The 15,934-nt window shown below is 35.2% G+C and overlaps 1 long non-coding RNA gene across 1 annotated transcript in view; it reads right to left on the reverse strand.

The window, feature by feature from the left end:
- LOC138170623 (uncharacterized) overlaps positions 1–4,715 on the reverse strand; it is a 26,654-nt gene extending 21,939 nt beyond the window's left edge. The window contains exon 1 of the long non-coding RNA XR_011170689.1: positions 4,464–4,715. This is a non-coding gene — a long non-coding RNA (uncharacterized lncRNA). The remainder of the gene's footprint in view (positions 1–4,463) is intronic.
- Between the last annotated feature and the right edge of the window lie 11,219 nt (positions 4,716–15,934).

The following is a 15,934-nucleotide window of genomic DNA, read 5'->3' on the forward strand; positions in this document are numbered from 1 at the left end:
AGAGAGAGAGAGAGAGAGAGAGAGAGAGATTATAGCAAGAAGTACCAAAACATCCCCACAAACCGGAGGCATACTTTTACTATACCTCCATGGTGCCTAGGGAGAGTGGGCTCAGACTTGAAGTGATTCCTGCAACAAATTTGTGTTTACCAAATTCATTTCTAAATGTGGAGGAGCTTATGAAAAAGTTGCTCTCCTGCTTGTAGAACCAGACTCTCCATGTAGATCCATCACTTGACTTATTCAAGTTGGTCACTCAGACCCTCATTCTTCATTGGATTTGGCTACACACAAGCTCTAGCATAGATTCCAGTTCCTGAACAGTTAGTACTTTTCAGAGCTTATAAGGTTGCACTCTTGTCAATTTTATCTCAAATACTTCTTCATCTAATCCAGAGGGCACTGGCTCCATCTGGGTGCTAGGGTTTTTCCTCAGGCTTAGTGGAATTCCAAATAGATTCCACCACACACTGGAAGGAGGAAGGGGTACGGCTGAGTTCTGTTGCAAACTTGTGGGGAGGCTTGAGTAGCCCTATTTTCGAATGTGGTAAGGGAAATACTGAGTCCGCGCATTAAGGGTTAGGGATTAGTCATCTCTCCTGTTAATTCATTGGATTTCTCGGTATCCTTGACCATGAAGGTAGCTGAAAATGTTTTATCTCTTACTAATAATGGCTATTTTAGAAATGTTTGAGAGGTCACAAGGATCAGGGGGAAAATAATCTAGTCCTCTATCTTTTGGAATCATAGTTTGTCATTGCATTGAAGAGGGTTCTTTCAACGTTGTTGGTTTGTTTTTGTTTTGTTTTGTTTTTACAATCATTTTGTTGTTAACTACAAATGGTTGCCTTGGCTCTGTTCAGTTCAGTCTACATCATTTCATAGATGTCTTCCCAGTTCCTACTGGAATTATCCATTTTGTCATTTCTTAGACCATGGTTTTCTATAGATCATAATTTTTCTAATAAAACTGACATTCCCAAAAGAGGAAGATTTTCAACACAGAAAATTTATATAAAGATGTAAAGTGGAATATTTAACCTGCTAAAGTAATTATGATTATTCATTTAACCTTTTGAATAAACATAGAATCCTTCTAGTAAACGGGAAGATTTTATTTTAATTGTCCAAAAGTGATCTGTGTTGATTGTGAGCACCATACATATATTTTTACTAGGGTAATATATGACTCAGTAAAATTTGTTACATTATAAGTAAGTCTTTTAGACTGTTTTTTTTAAGTTGAGAAATGAACTTTGTTCATTAGTCCCTGAGCAAGTATTTTGGATGGCAAATGATGGGTGTGAGGAGGGAAAGGTGGAGATGAGAAGGGTCATGCCTCATTTTTGTTCCACACTTCTCTGTGTGTGAAAGGGAGAATCAAACTGAATGGCTGCTTTGACACTTTTCATATTTTCCCTGAGAGGTTCCTTATGATGAATGCTATAGAGGATTTGCCAGGAAAGTAAATTAATAGCCTCCAGTAGACTCCAGCATAATTCAGTGCTGTGCACTTTTGTTTGTTTATTAGGAGTGTGATGTCATAGGCTGCTGCAACCCTGTGACCCACACTTTTCTTTTACCAAGTTTTGGCCCTCTGTCTGGCATTTTGCTGCTACCAGTCTTCTTCCCTTCTTGGCGTTCTCACTACTCAATTTTACATGAGGTAGGAACCACTAGCTTTTCTCTTTCCTGTTTCCTTGTTTTTGTAGGTTTTTTTTTTTAATCCTACAAATTACTTTAGGGAACCATACTTCTTTATTGCTGCAGTGAGTCTGTATTTTCATCAATATGAGTTATTTCTAAAGGGGCAGACATAACTTATACACAGTTTTTCATCCTGTGAAACTCTGTTCAGGACATTCTAAAAATTCTCTTAACATTATGAAGGCCCCAAAGTACTAAATGAGTAGCCAATTCACCACTTTTTACAGTTATATATTTCCATTATTATATCTTCTATTCAACTACTTACAATGCTGCATTATATAAATATAAAAAATGGACATGAGTCTCTCCATTGCCCTTTTTATGATCAAAATATTACTCATTTTAAAAAATGATATCCAATAATTTGTAGTTGTATAATGTTTCCAGAATAGTCCAGGTGCTAAAATGGATTTTTGTTTTAGGGTGAAACTTGGGGTCATTTTAACTGTTGAATAAATTAGGCTTTACTCCTAATCCATCTAAGTATCTTGAACTGATAGAGCAAGATCTATGAGTTATTCACACAGCTGCACATTACAGTCTATATAACATGCATTTTTCATCCACTTTGTTTTTCCTACATGTATTTTTAGGTTGTGCCCTTTTCAGTAATTGAGTGTCTCATTTAGGGGGTTTTACAATATCCTGAGCTTGATATAATTATCAGTGTCATAAAACATGAACATATCGATAACCTCCTCATTTATAAAGATTTCATCTTCCATTGAACTATAAGCTCTTTGTGAGTAAGGGTTGTTTTTCTCTTTTTTTGAATCTCCAGAACTTAGCAGAGTTCCTGGCACATAGTAGGAACTTAATTGATGCTTGTTTTTTTTTTTTATTTAAATTCCATTTGGAGTCTGCTGAGGATATACTTTATGATGATAAGAAACATCTTTATCAACCATATGACCTTCCAGTTTTTCTATACTGAACCGAATACCTTTCTATTCTTATTAAACTAAAGAAAGTGAGATCTTCTATTCTTTGGCACTTTCAATCAGTTATTCAATGGGAAAAGTATGAGGTGAAGAATGGCTAGAAATAGGGAGATGTTTAAACCCAGATGTTAATCAGCTCAAACAGTAAGAAGTTGGACAAATAAAGCAAAATAACAACAGAAAACAAGGAGAAAATAAAGAACTCCAAAGTAAAATTCAAAAAATAAATCAGAATGAAGAGAAATAAGCAAATAACCAAAAAAACCCTCAATACAATGAATAGATATTTTGATTTTATTCAATTAATGTTTACCAAAAAAAATGTAACTTTAGACATTCACATTCTATAAAAAAGATATTGTATAAACACATAACCAAAACACTATATAATTATCTTTTAAAAAATTAACAGCAATGTAACAATAAAACACCAAATAATAAAAACAATACCTATAATGCCTTTGTAAAAATACCAAAAAAATCACTTCTTCATTAAAAGAGAAATTAAAGTAGTTGTGCCTTGCTGTTATAGTTAAAACTTGTATTATCCAAATATATTAAGTATCCATATTCAATTCCTGTAATGTCTCCTGAGATTGTCAATATCTTAAACTCTTAAAGCCCCCCAAATCATATTACTACATATTCTGTATGCTTCTTGGACCAGATGCCAGTAAACAAATTAGTATTTTGATTCTTTGCAAAATCTGGTCATTTGAAAGGAAAAGTTTTGTCTCGTTGCCTATTGTAGTTACTGGTTTCTGATATTCTAAAATTATGAGGCCCTTTCACAGTCTGACCCAGAAAGAGTTAAGTTCACTAAAAACTTATCAGGGTCTAGCACTTAGACTCAACAGACAAGGAAATAAAGGATGCAAAAATTTAAGAAGAACAAAGAAATATTATAAGAAGAAGATCACAAGGATAGATTACAATTGTCACAGAAATTTACAAAGCAATTTTTAGAAGTACATTAAAAGAAATATATGAAGAAAACTGATGGAAATTAGAACAGGAATCAGAGATTTCAAAGTGGAATACAGAAATAATAGCAAGAAAACATGGTGTTTATAAACAGTCTCTCTCAATTGATTTTTTAAAAAACAATATGGGCATACTTTAAAAGAAAAAGATGAAAGAAAAGATCTTCAGAACAAAATTAAAATACAGCAAAATTAGAGGAAAATCTGAGATTTCTACAAGCCCAAACAACTGACCTGGAAAATAGAATGCAATGGCATAATCTGAAAGTTTGATCTCTCAGAAATACCACTATGAAATCAAAAACACTGATACTTTAGGTGTCTAAAAAGAGAGAACAGGGTATATTTCAATGAAATTTACAGGTACTTACAAAAACCCCAAATTTAATTCATGTAGAAATATATTTGATGAAATTGAGTACTTCAATTTTAAGTGATACATCTTCTATAAAGACAGGAGAAAGCCTTTCATATAGCGAGAAAAAAAATCCAATGATAAGCCTATTCCTTGATCATGCAAAAGGAGAGGAAAAACTAAATATGATATTCCAAAATCAAAAGATACCAGTTTCTATCACAAAGTAGCATATCATACAAAGCAGAGCTAAAGAATCTACTAGGAGGAAAAAAAATCTGTTTTCAGCAGGAATAAATTAATTAATTCAATAATTACAACTAAAGAGTATGAAATTAAGGAATTCGACATGGAAATTAACTTTTAAAAGAAACACATCAAAATTAAACAAATTCATTTGGGATGAAAAGATTAACATATGAATTACATGCTTTGAGGAGGAGACAAAGTTATGGTGGATTTTGGAAAGCTTACCTGGTCTGAGGGCCATTGAGAGAAAAAAAAATCAATGAAATAATTAATGAATGAATCTGATAAAAGGAAGTTACAGGGTGGAGTAAAGATGGTGTAGTAGAAGCAGGTTTTCCTCAGGGCTCCCAGCTTCCACCTTCCCCAATTCATATAAAAGGGTACTCTGAACAAACTTTGGAGCTGCAGAACCCACAAAATCACACAGAGAAGCTAACCTCCTGCTGAGGAAAAGCTGGCAGGCTGTCAGGAATCAGCCAGCACAGCGCTCTGGGAACCAAGCCCAGTCCCACACCGAGGTTTTAGCTCCAGGGCGGGCCTGACCAGCTGCCTGCTGGAGGGACTCCAGATCACCAGCAGCTGTGGCCATCTCCAGAATTATCAACACATAGATGTGAAGGACAAAGTGAGAGGTCAGCACAGTGTGGACTTTGGGAGCCAGTAAGTGGGAGTGCATAGCTTTTGCCCCTGGGGCGAGAAGCCACTGAGGAGCGTTGGCTCTGCAGCTGCCCCCAAGGGGCAGCTTCAGCTTCTGGCCTGAAGAGTGTAGGGGGACCAAGTGACCACTCTGAGGGGTAATAGCTCTTGCTTTAACCTGCTTGGATCTGGATTGCCGTCTAGGGTGGAGGTCCTGGGGTGTGTGAACAGCTTGTCAGAGCATGTGGAGGCTTCAGAGAGGGCACCCAACTAATACCTCGAGCAGCTGAGAAAACCCCAGTGTTTGGTATGAAGCTCCCATGTCTGGTGGCAGAGTCCTACTGTGGCAAAAAGCCCAAAAGTCAAGTAATTAAGTGGCAACATGACCAGGCCAAAGAAACAAAGCAAACAGAAGAACCCAACATTAGACTCCTATTTTAGGGATAAAAAGGATCAAAGCATGGAACAGGAGGAAGAGAGTGAAGTCAGATCTCCTGCACCAAAAGCTTCAAAGGAAAATAAGAGCTGGTTACAGGCCATAGAGGACCTTAAGAAGCAGATAAGAAAAGTGGAGGAAAAATTGGGAAGAGAAATGAGAACGATGCAAGAAAATTATGAAATGAGAGTCAACAGCCTGACTGAGGAAAATAACACCTTAAAAAATAGACTAACTCAAAGGGCAAAAGAGGCTCAAAAGGGCAATGAGGAGAAGAATGCCTTAAAAAGCCGAATTTGCCAGATGGAAAAAGAATCTCAAAAGCTCACTGAGGAGAATCATTCCTTCAGAATTAGATTGGAGCAAATGGAAGCTAATGACTTTATGAGAAATCAGGATGCTGTTAAACAGATCCAAACAAATGAAAGAATAGAAGGCAATGTGAAATATCTCATTGGAAAAACCACTGACCTAGAAAATAGATCCAGTAGAGATAATTTTAAAATTATTAGACTACCTGAAAGCCATGATCAAGGAAAGAACCTAGAAATCATCCTCCAAGAAATCCTCAAGGAAAACTTCCCTGATGTTTTAGAACCAGAGGGCAAAATAGAGGTTGAAAGAATCCACTGATCACCTCCTGAAAAAGATCCCAAAAAGAAAACTCCTGGGAATATTATAGCCAGGTTCCAAAATTCCCAGATCAAGGAGAGAATATTACAAGCAGCCAGGAAGAAACAATTTGAATATTGTGAAAACAAAATCAGGATAACCCAGGATCTGTCAGCTTCTACACTGAGGGATCAAAGGGCTTGGAATGTGATATTCTGGAGGTCAAAGGAGCTGGGATTAAAACCAAGCATCACCTACCCAGCAAAACTGAGTATCATGTTTCAGGGGAAATTATGGTCATTCAGTGGAATAGAGGACTTTCAAGCATTCTTTTTTTTTGGAGGGCAATTGGAGTTAAGTAACTTGCCCAAGGTTACATGGCTAGTGTGTGTGTGTGTGTGTGTGTGTGTGTGTGTGTGTGTGTGTTTAGTGTCTAAGGCTGGAACCGAACTCGGGTCCTCCTGACTCTAGGGCCAGTGCTTTACTCATTGTGCCACCTAGTTGCCCCCTTTCAAGCATTCCTGATGAAAAAACCAGAGTTGAATAGAAAATTTGACATTCAGATACAAGAAGCAAGAGAAGCATGAGAAGGTAAACAGGGAAAAGAAATCATAAGGAACTTATCAAAGTTGAGCTATTAACATTCCTACATGGAAAAACAATAATTGTAACTGATGAAACTTTTCTCAGTATGAAAATAGTTGAAGGGAATAGAAATATATATGTATGTGTGTGTGTCTATATATGAGGGTATATGGGCATATGAATGCATATGTGAATGTGTGTATATATGTTTACAGGTATATACATAGATAGAGGGCACAGGACCAATTTAATAGGAAGGGATGATACTTAATAGGTGAAATTAAGAGGTGAGAGGGGAATATAATGAGAGGAGATGGGGAGAGACAGAATGGGGTAAACTATCTCATATAGAAGAGGCAAGGGAAAATGGTTACAATGGCAGGGAAGAATAGGAAGGCAAAAGGGAATGGGTAAACCTTATTCTCATTGAATTTGGCTCAGAGAGGGAATGACATACACAACATATAGGGTATCTCACCCTACAGGAGAGTAGGGGGGAAGGGAATAAGAGGGGGGATGATGGAAGGGGGGGCACGCTGGGGGGAGGGAAGTTGGAAGCACCCACTTTTGAAAAGGGATGGGATCAAAGTAGAGAATAGAACAAGTAGGAGGTGGGATAGGAGGGAGGGAAATATAGTCAGTCTTTTACAATATATCTATTATGTTAATGTTTTACATTAGCTACACATGTACAACCTATACTGAACTGCTTATCTTCCCAGAAATGATGGGTGACAAGGGAGGAAGGGAATTAATCTAGAAAAATAAAAATAAAAAAATTTTAAAAGGAAGTTACTTAAAAGTAATTTGGAGGAGGGTTGAAGCTAAGAGGTAAAAATGAGATTAATATTTCTTGGAATCTAGCAACTATAGGTGAAGATCTTTAAAGAAAAGAGACAGGGAAATGGAGAAAAGTGAGCAGAAATACAAATGTTCATATCCAACTTCAGCAAAGAGGAGACAGAAGTCTTACCTTAGATGGGGGTAATTAAGAGAATAAAGGGGGCAGGACAGATTATGAGCCAATAAAAGAAGTGGAACTATCCTACTGGTTGAAAGGTGCATGAAGGATGAAGGTAGTAGAATAGTAGACTTGGAGAGGAATAGGATTCTGTATATTGTCTGGTTCAATCTTTCCTTATTGTCAATGAAAGTAGAGAGATAAATAAGGTACAGAGAGAGTATAATGGCTTACTGTAGGAAGAAAGAAAAGTGAAGAAATTGCACTATGCTAGAATGAAACAATGAAGTAATCAAAATTAATATTGTTTAATATACATGCAAAAAATAGCTGACATCTCATTTAATGAATCAATCAAGAATCATTTCTTAGGTGGAAAAACAATGGATTCTAATGGAAAAACAAACCAATAAATAAAAAATGCCTTGAAAGTAAACCACTGACCGTTTTTAAATATTTTTTTTAATTTCTCTTTTAGGACATGATAAATCCAATAGGAAGATACACATGATAGGAATTATATCCAAACATCAAATTGGGGAAAAAAAAACCTGATTTTATATATCTATGGTAAATATGTAATTGGAATCTTATATGAAGGCTTTTTAAAAAAGCAACTAAAGTATCTTTACAGAAAAAATATATATATATATACTAGAGAAAAAGAATACTAAACACATAGAGAAAATCAGAGAATATTGAATATATACGTAAAACCAAAACAAAATACTGATAAAGAATATATGGACTTTAATTGAGATTAATACTAATATGTAATAGTAGGTAAAATTAAATTTTAGAAAGGATCAATAAGGGCAGCTGGGTGGCACAGTGAATAGAGCACTGGCCCTGGAGTCAGGAGGACCTGAGTTTAAATTCAGCCTCAGACATTTAACACTTACTAGCCATGTGACCTTGGGCAAGTTACTTTATTTCAAATTGCCCTGCCTTCCTCCCTTAAAAAAAAAGGATTAATTAATATTTATTAAGCACTTTCTAATTATCAGATACTTTAATACAATAAGATACTTTATTAACGAGACTGAAAACAGGGAAGCACCATACCAAGATATATTAACTTGGGGCAGCTAGGTAGCACAGTGAGTAAGAGCACCAGCCCCAGTGTCAGGATGACCTGGGGATCAAATCCAGGCTCAGACACAGCACCCACCCAGAAATAACTGGCCATGTAACCTTGAGCAAGTTACTTAACCCCAATTGCTTAAAAAAAAAAAAAAGATATATGAACTATACCTAAAGTCATCCTTAAAAGAGTATTTATAAATTGGAAATTTATAAATCAGAAAACAAAAAAGATGATTAAAAATGAGCATGCCACTAAAATTACATGAAAAAATAATAATTTTAAAGGAACAAAATAATATTTTAAATCATATAAAACAAAGACTATTGAAATGATAAAAACAAGACTACCTTTTTATCACTAACAAAAGTAATAAACAATTAGCTAATTTATTTTTAGTAATAAGGGGAAAGAAACACATTTATAACACTTAAAATGCGTGTGATCAATTCACAATGAACAGAGAGTTATTGTAACATATTAATAGAAATTGAAAACTGAGAATTTAAAGGAAATAGATGAATAGATCTGAAAAAAATGCCCAAACTAACATATAAGAAATAAATATCTTAAATTATGCAAACTTAGAAAAAGAAATTGAACACACTATAAATGAATTCCCATTAAAAAAAAATGTCCTGGCCCAGAAAGAAATTGAATTCCATCAAGCTTTTAAAGAGTAATTAATCGATATCCTATATAATTGTTTACAAAAATAGAAAAAAAATATTTTTTTAATTTTGAAAAAATTATTTTGATGAGGCAAATATTGCTCTGATACTCAAACTAGGGAAGGGTAAAGGAAAAGCAGTGATCTGGATGCCAACATCATAGGGAAAGTAAAGCTTAATAAAGAACCGATAGCCATATATCTTAATTTTTCATTATGAACATCTAAGATTTATACTAGGGACATGAATATGGTAGAATATTGGAAATTAACTATTATGCAAATAATCTCACAAATAAAAACAAAAACCTGATGAAGAAAATGCTTTTTTTTTTTTTGCAAATCACAACACTGGCTCATTTTTTTCTTAAAAAAATAAACTCTATAAATAATAGTAATGAAACAATCTTACCTTAACATGACTAAAGACTTAAAAACAAGAACCAGTTTTATTTGTCATAGAGAAACACTGGAAACTTTCTGAATAAGGCCAGGGATGAAGCAAAGATTCCCCTTCTCTCTATTTGACATAGTACTAGAAAAGATAGATATGGAAATTTTTTAAAAGTTTAAAAAGAAATTAATGAAATAATTGTTGGCAAAATAAAAAAGGACACAGAATTATAGCTATATGCAGATGATATGACCACTTACTTCACCCTACAGAATCAATGAAGGACATAATTGAGATGATTAAGAGTCTCAGCAAAGTAGCCAAATATAACATAAATCCACAAAAATCATCAGAGAATCAACACAGAAAGTAATCAAGACAATTAATAACTTCAAGAAAGTTACAGGACACAAAATAAATTCAAAAAACTTCATCAGACAATCAACAAAGATTCTAATTGAGGTGATTAAATGTTTTAGCCAAGTAAGTTAGTACAAAATAAAGCCATGAAACTCATCAACGTACTGTATGAAATTCTTTTTTGTGTGTGAAAAAATTAGAATGAAAAATTACATTTAAAATGAGCTACAAAAAATCAGAAAAATTTAAGAGTTAAGCTATCAAAACACACAACAGTTATATAGAAACAGCTAAAAAACAAAATTTAGAAAATTAGAGAAAAGCATTGATAATTGGAAAGTTTTCAAATTCATGCCTGACCCACACAAATATAATAAAATTCATAAGTGTAATCCAAATTAATTTATAATTTATGTCCATACCTACCAAATTACTATGGGATTACTTGATAAAACTAGACAAAATAATAAAATTTATATAAGGAAACAAAAGCCTATGAATATCAAGAGAAATCATGAAAAAAAGTAAGACTGAAGAGCATATTTTATTACCAATTAAAATTCAAATTATAGCCTAGGATTCATCAAATGCCTCCATCCCCTCACCTGGTTTTACTCTTGCAACCTGACCTTACTACTCAATTGAAACTGTTCTCCAATATTCTCCTAATTGCTGAATTTGATGGCTTAACTATTGGTGGAACTGTGAACTGGGCTGGCTGCTCTGAAAAGCAATTGGGAATTATTCCCTCAAAGCGACTACACTGTGTATACCCTTTGACCCAGCAATACCACTACTAAAGCCTCTGCCCCCCAAAGAGATGAAAAGAGGAGGAAAAATGAGTATGTAAAAATATTTATAGCAGCTCTTCTTGTGGTAGCAAACATGGTCTGTATATCTGAAACAGACCAACCAGATGGAAAATGAGCTGGATTCAGAGTCTCAAAGTAAGCAGATAGCAGGCTGGCTTGCTTTTGGTAAATTAGAAAGCATTTTTGTTGATCCTAAGTTTCCCATATTAGCAGGCAAGCTGTATAAGGTATCCATTCAGATGCCTGCGAGATCTGGGCAATAGAAATTTTGCATTCCTTTACTCTTTCATGTTCAAACAAATAAGCCAAACTCCTTTGAAGGATCTTTTTCAGGAGTCCTTGCAATGTGTTAGGGGGTGCAATCAACACAATGTCATACACAAACAGGAACCTCTATAGGAACTGTTTTCTACACTAGGAATTTTTCCTTGTCCTGAACTCTACATTGGATCCCTTCCATCACAATGGAAAATATTTTTGGTGAGCATACATCTTTCTATTTGTTGCTTTGCCTGGTGTTTGTTATACAGGGTTATCAAACAAGGCCATTTCTGTTGTCACATCTTCCAAGGAAACCTGAATGATCTTGGTATATGGATGGGAAACACTTTGCTTCAAAAGAGCCTCAAGGCAAAATTTTATTCAACCAAGTCAAATGTTTTTTTCCATAATCAAAAAACAATAAATACAATGTGATCTTATACTTTCTATATCTTTCAGTTAACTGTAATGTGGCAAAGATGTGGTCTATTATTGAATATCACTATTAAAAGCATACTTGTTTCATAATAATGCCCTCTTTGAAAATGCATTTCATTTGGTGATAGATGACCATCATAAAAACTTGGAATAGATGGGAGAGTAATCATATAGGTCAGTAGTTATTAATGTCCCTTTGATCACCTTTTTCAAAGCATTATTAAGATTACAAGGTTTTCCCCTTACATCGCAAGTGTCTTTCCCTTCTTCAGATACCTTACATTTTACCACCAATACTGAACTCTTCAGTATATACCTGATCTAATCTGGCTGTTTTCCCCATCCTTCTTGCTTCTGGGGTCATTTCTTCCCCCTCCATAAGCATCCCATAGCCTGTGCTACTACTCTCTTTGATATAAGCAATAAGTGGTTGAAACAATTCTTGAAAATCTATTCTGTTTTTCTTCTGTTTGTAGTCTTCTTTCCATTGAATGCTCTTGGTATAACTCTGTTTAGTTGTATATTGTGCCAAGATTCACTTAAACTAATTTTATCTTGCACTTTTCTCTGTTTTATGGGTTGCATAGGTCATAACTTCCTAAGATTTTACAGATGAGTTTACATGTTTAGCCAAGTGTTGCTACTGGCAACTATCTTTCTTCATTTGGGAAATAAGTATATCATTTGTTAACAAGGCACTTTTTGGGGGGAGGGCTTGTTGGTCTTTCCTCAGTGTAGCTGAATGTTATTGTTTAAATCAATCATTCAATAGGCATTTATTATAACCATTTGTTTAAAAAAATCTGCCAAATTCTGAGATAAAAGTCCTAAACCATCTTAGCATGTTCTTTACCTTTATGTACCATCCTAAAATAGGGCATAGAGGACTGAGGGCAACTTTTGAAAATTTTCCTTTACTTATAGGTTGTCATGGACTAATAAAAACATCATCCCCTTTTGGCTAGTCCCCTGTTAACATGTCTCTCTATAGTGAGTTAATCTGGTCATCAGAAACAGAGTTATTCTGTAGCCAAGGCCATACTTAACACCCTTTAGAACCTAGAGTCATGCCATAATGAGCCATAAGTTTTTGTGAAGGTTATCCTCTAAATAGCTAGACATATACCTATCTATAGATAGAAACTTCCCAATGTCAGATTCCAAGCATAGCACTTTGAATTATATAAATGACTGTGATTGGGAAATGCTTGTTACAGGAAAGAATGGAAGAAAGAGGAAAAAAGTGTGGGGAAAATGTCATCTCCCATTCATACTGGCAGGAAGACAGAAAAATAAAGCAAAAAGCAGAGGGATGACTGCTACCTCCCACTCACAACAATGGGAAGAGATGAAAACAGAAAGGGGACCAAACTGCCTGGTCTTCAACTCCAGAAGCAAAGAAGGCAGACCATTGCCTAGATCTCAGAGCATTTTCCATGACTTGGATCACTCCTTTTTCATCTGCTTTTCTCAAGAAGAGAGATGTAGCTAAGCACGTAGCTTAGCACATAGCTAAGCTCAGCCCACACTCCTCCCGATGGAGGGATATCATTTCTAGTCTCAAAAACTGGTGAAAAGGAAAAAGAGAATGAAAGCAATGAGATACAGCCTGCTATCTAGGAGAAAGGAAGAGTAACTGAGCCAGGCTTCTAGTTTTATCATATGTCAAAATTCAGACATCCTACTCTGGTCCTTCTTCCAGAAAATACTATGAATTCTCTTTCCTCTCTTTGACCCCTCTTTCCATAGTTTTAGGAGTGGAATTGGACTTTATGTATCCTACATGGTGAATAATTAATGTATATCTTAGAGATCAGTGGGTATACATGGGACCCAAAGGCCAAGTATGTCCCCCTACCCCAGGTTTGACTTCTAAGAGATCTTGTCCCACCTTTGAATAAAGAGCTGTATCTTTGATTTAATATTCTTACATATAAAGTTGAGTTCCTTAACAATACTCCTAACAACTAATGTCATGCCAAAACTGGAGAAAGGGTAACTTCGATAACAGGATTAAGCTCCACCTCTATAGTCATCATAAAGAAGTTTCCATTTCAATTTTGTTTAACTCAATAAAGTAGAATTGGACAGCCTATCTCTTTGTGCTATAAAAATTGCCAGAAAATCTGACAATGATATTGTGATAGTATCTCAAATGGAATTCAGATGAAGTCATTCACAGACACTTCAGATTCAAATGTCAATCCAATAAATTTACTATTCATCAAAAGTGAATTATAACAGATCCTAATGGCATGCATTGGTCTCAGAAATCAGGGAAAAGAATATACTTATTTGGAGAAACAGCTAGAGATGGCTTCTCTAAAAGGAATCATAGGTGCAGAAATCTTCATTGGTAACTGAACACATGATTTCATTCAAGAATAAAATCCCAGAGCAACCTTACTGCATTCTATAGCTTTCAGGGTCCTCCCTTTCTGGGTTCCAGTAATGCTATTTTCTCACAGTAATCTGATCAGTCACTCAAAGGCACTAGGATACTTCTTATCACAAAAATTTTTAAATCATCTCCTTAATAGTAAGTCTCAATCATTGCCTATTAATTTATACTATTTAATCCATAGGATTAACTCTATATTAGAATAGGTTCTGAATGGGCCTCTCTTTAACAATACACTCTTGCCAGAGTAATCTTCCCAAAATATAGCTTTTATCCCTCTGCTTCCCCCCTCAGAAACATTCAATAGCTCCCCATTGCCAACAGAATACATCCCAAAGTTCATTAGTTAGTCCTTTCCAACCTAGGTTCAACATGAACCAGCATGGTACAGGGCAAAGAACTCTAAATCATGATTCAGTGGGTCTGTGTTCAAATCCCACATCTGTCACTTCATGTCTATGTGATTTAGTGCAAGTCAGCCATTCTGAGACATACATAAAAATAGGGCCTTCAATCAGATCTCTTCCAGCTCTAAGTCTATGAATGATCCCAAACCAATACCAAAACTGCATTACTCACTCTCTCCCGAACATATCATGTTGTTCCCAGGTTCCATCTAATTTCCTTAATGCTAACAACATTCTCTCTGTTCTTTTCATTCTTTAAATTCCATTTCTTCATGTCCACTTATTAAAAATCCTACCCATTTTTTAAGGCCAGCTCATGAGCTTACCCCTAAAAGAAGTCATAAGATCAGTCTTTCCTCATCTCCCCACTTCAAAGTTTCTTCTTCCTTTTAACTCCAATAGCAATCTGTAGCTCTCTTAGACCCTTATGTTTGCATACACGAGGGGGCTCCTAGTTACCCCATTATATTGTCAGCGCTCTGAGAATGGTGATTGGGTCTTCATTTTTATGTCTACTCTATTTCAAATCAAGGACCATAATGATTTATACGTGCAATAAGAGATTAATACTTATTAATGTGATTTTTAAATGTTTGTAAAATGAATGGTAGATTTTTAACCAGATCTTCATGCAAATTAAAGTTATCCACAAATTTTAGACCATTATCTGCCCCTCAAATTTTTATGCCAAGATTTTTTTCCTCAACTAAAATTATCTGTTTACTTAAATAGTCTCCTTCATTTCTTAAAATCTATTAGGATGAGATAATATCTTTGAATTTCACAAGAATGTATGAATTGTAGATGTTTTGAATTCCTTAGTAGAATCTAGCCCTGAAGTCAATATTTTATGGAACGATTGTTAGCAGGTAAGCACAAGGTTTTATTTAAAAAAAACAATAAATTGCTAACTTTCACAGTAGGATACTTCTAAAGTATATAAGGTACAACTGGAGAGTAACAAAGAACATTTAGCAATGAAATGAGACTAACATTATATATATATATACATATATACATATATATACATATATATATATATATAATATGATGACCTATTTGAAACAATATTATGAAAGTTATTTATTAGTTTAAGGACCTCTGGTTATACCTAGGTCTATACTGCCAAAGATATCAAAGAAAGAGGAGCAGGTTCTAAATGTACAAAAATAGTTATAGCAGTTCTTTTGTGGTACCAAATATTAGAAACTGAATTGTCCATCATTTGGGGAATGGCTGAACAAATTGTGGCATATTGTGCTGTAAGAAATGAGGGAGGGGCGGCCAGGTAGCACAGCGAGTAAGAGCACCGGCTCCAGTGTTGAGAAGACCTGGAAATCGAATCCTGGGCTCAGACACTTAGCACCCACCCAGAAACACCTGGCCATGTAACCTTGAGCAAGTTACTTAACCCCAATTGCTTAGGGGAGGCCAGGTGGCTCAGCGAGTAAGAGCACTGGCTCCAGTGTCGGGATGACCTGGATCAAATCCGGGCTCAGACACTCAGCACCACACCCAGAAATAATAACTGGCCGTGTAACCTTGAGCAAGTTACTTAACCCCGATTGCATTAAAAAAAAAAAATGAGGGAAAAGATGGTTTCAAAGACACATGGAAAAACTTATATGAGCTGATGTAG

The sequence above is a fragment of the Petaurus breviceps genome, unplaced genomic scaffold (assembly GCF_028583685.1).
Source record: "Petaurus breviceps papuanus isolate PSGF00001 unplaced genomic scaffold, PetGlider_PUasm1.0 38, whole genome shotgun sequence".
In the NCBI taxonomy this organism is placed as follows: Eukaryota; Metazoa; Chordata; class Mammalia; order Diprotodontia; family Petauridae; genus Petaurus; species Petaurus breviceps.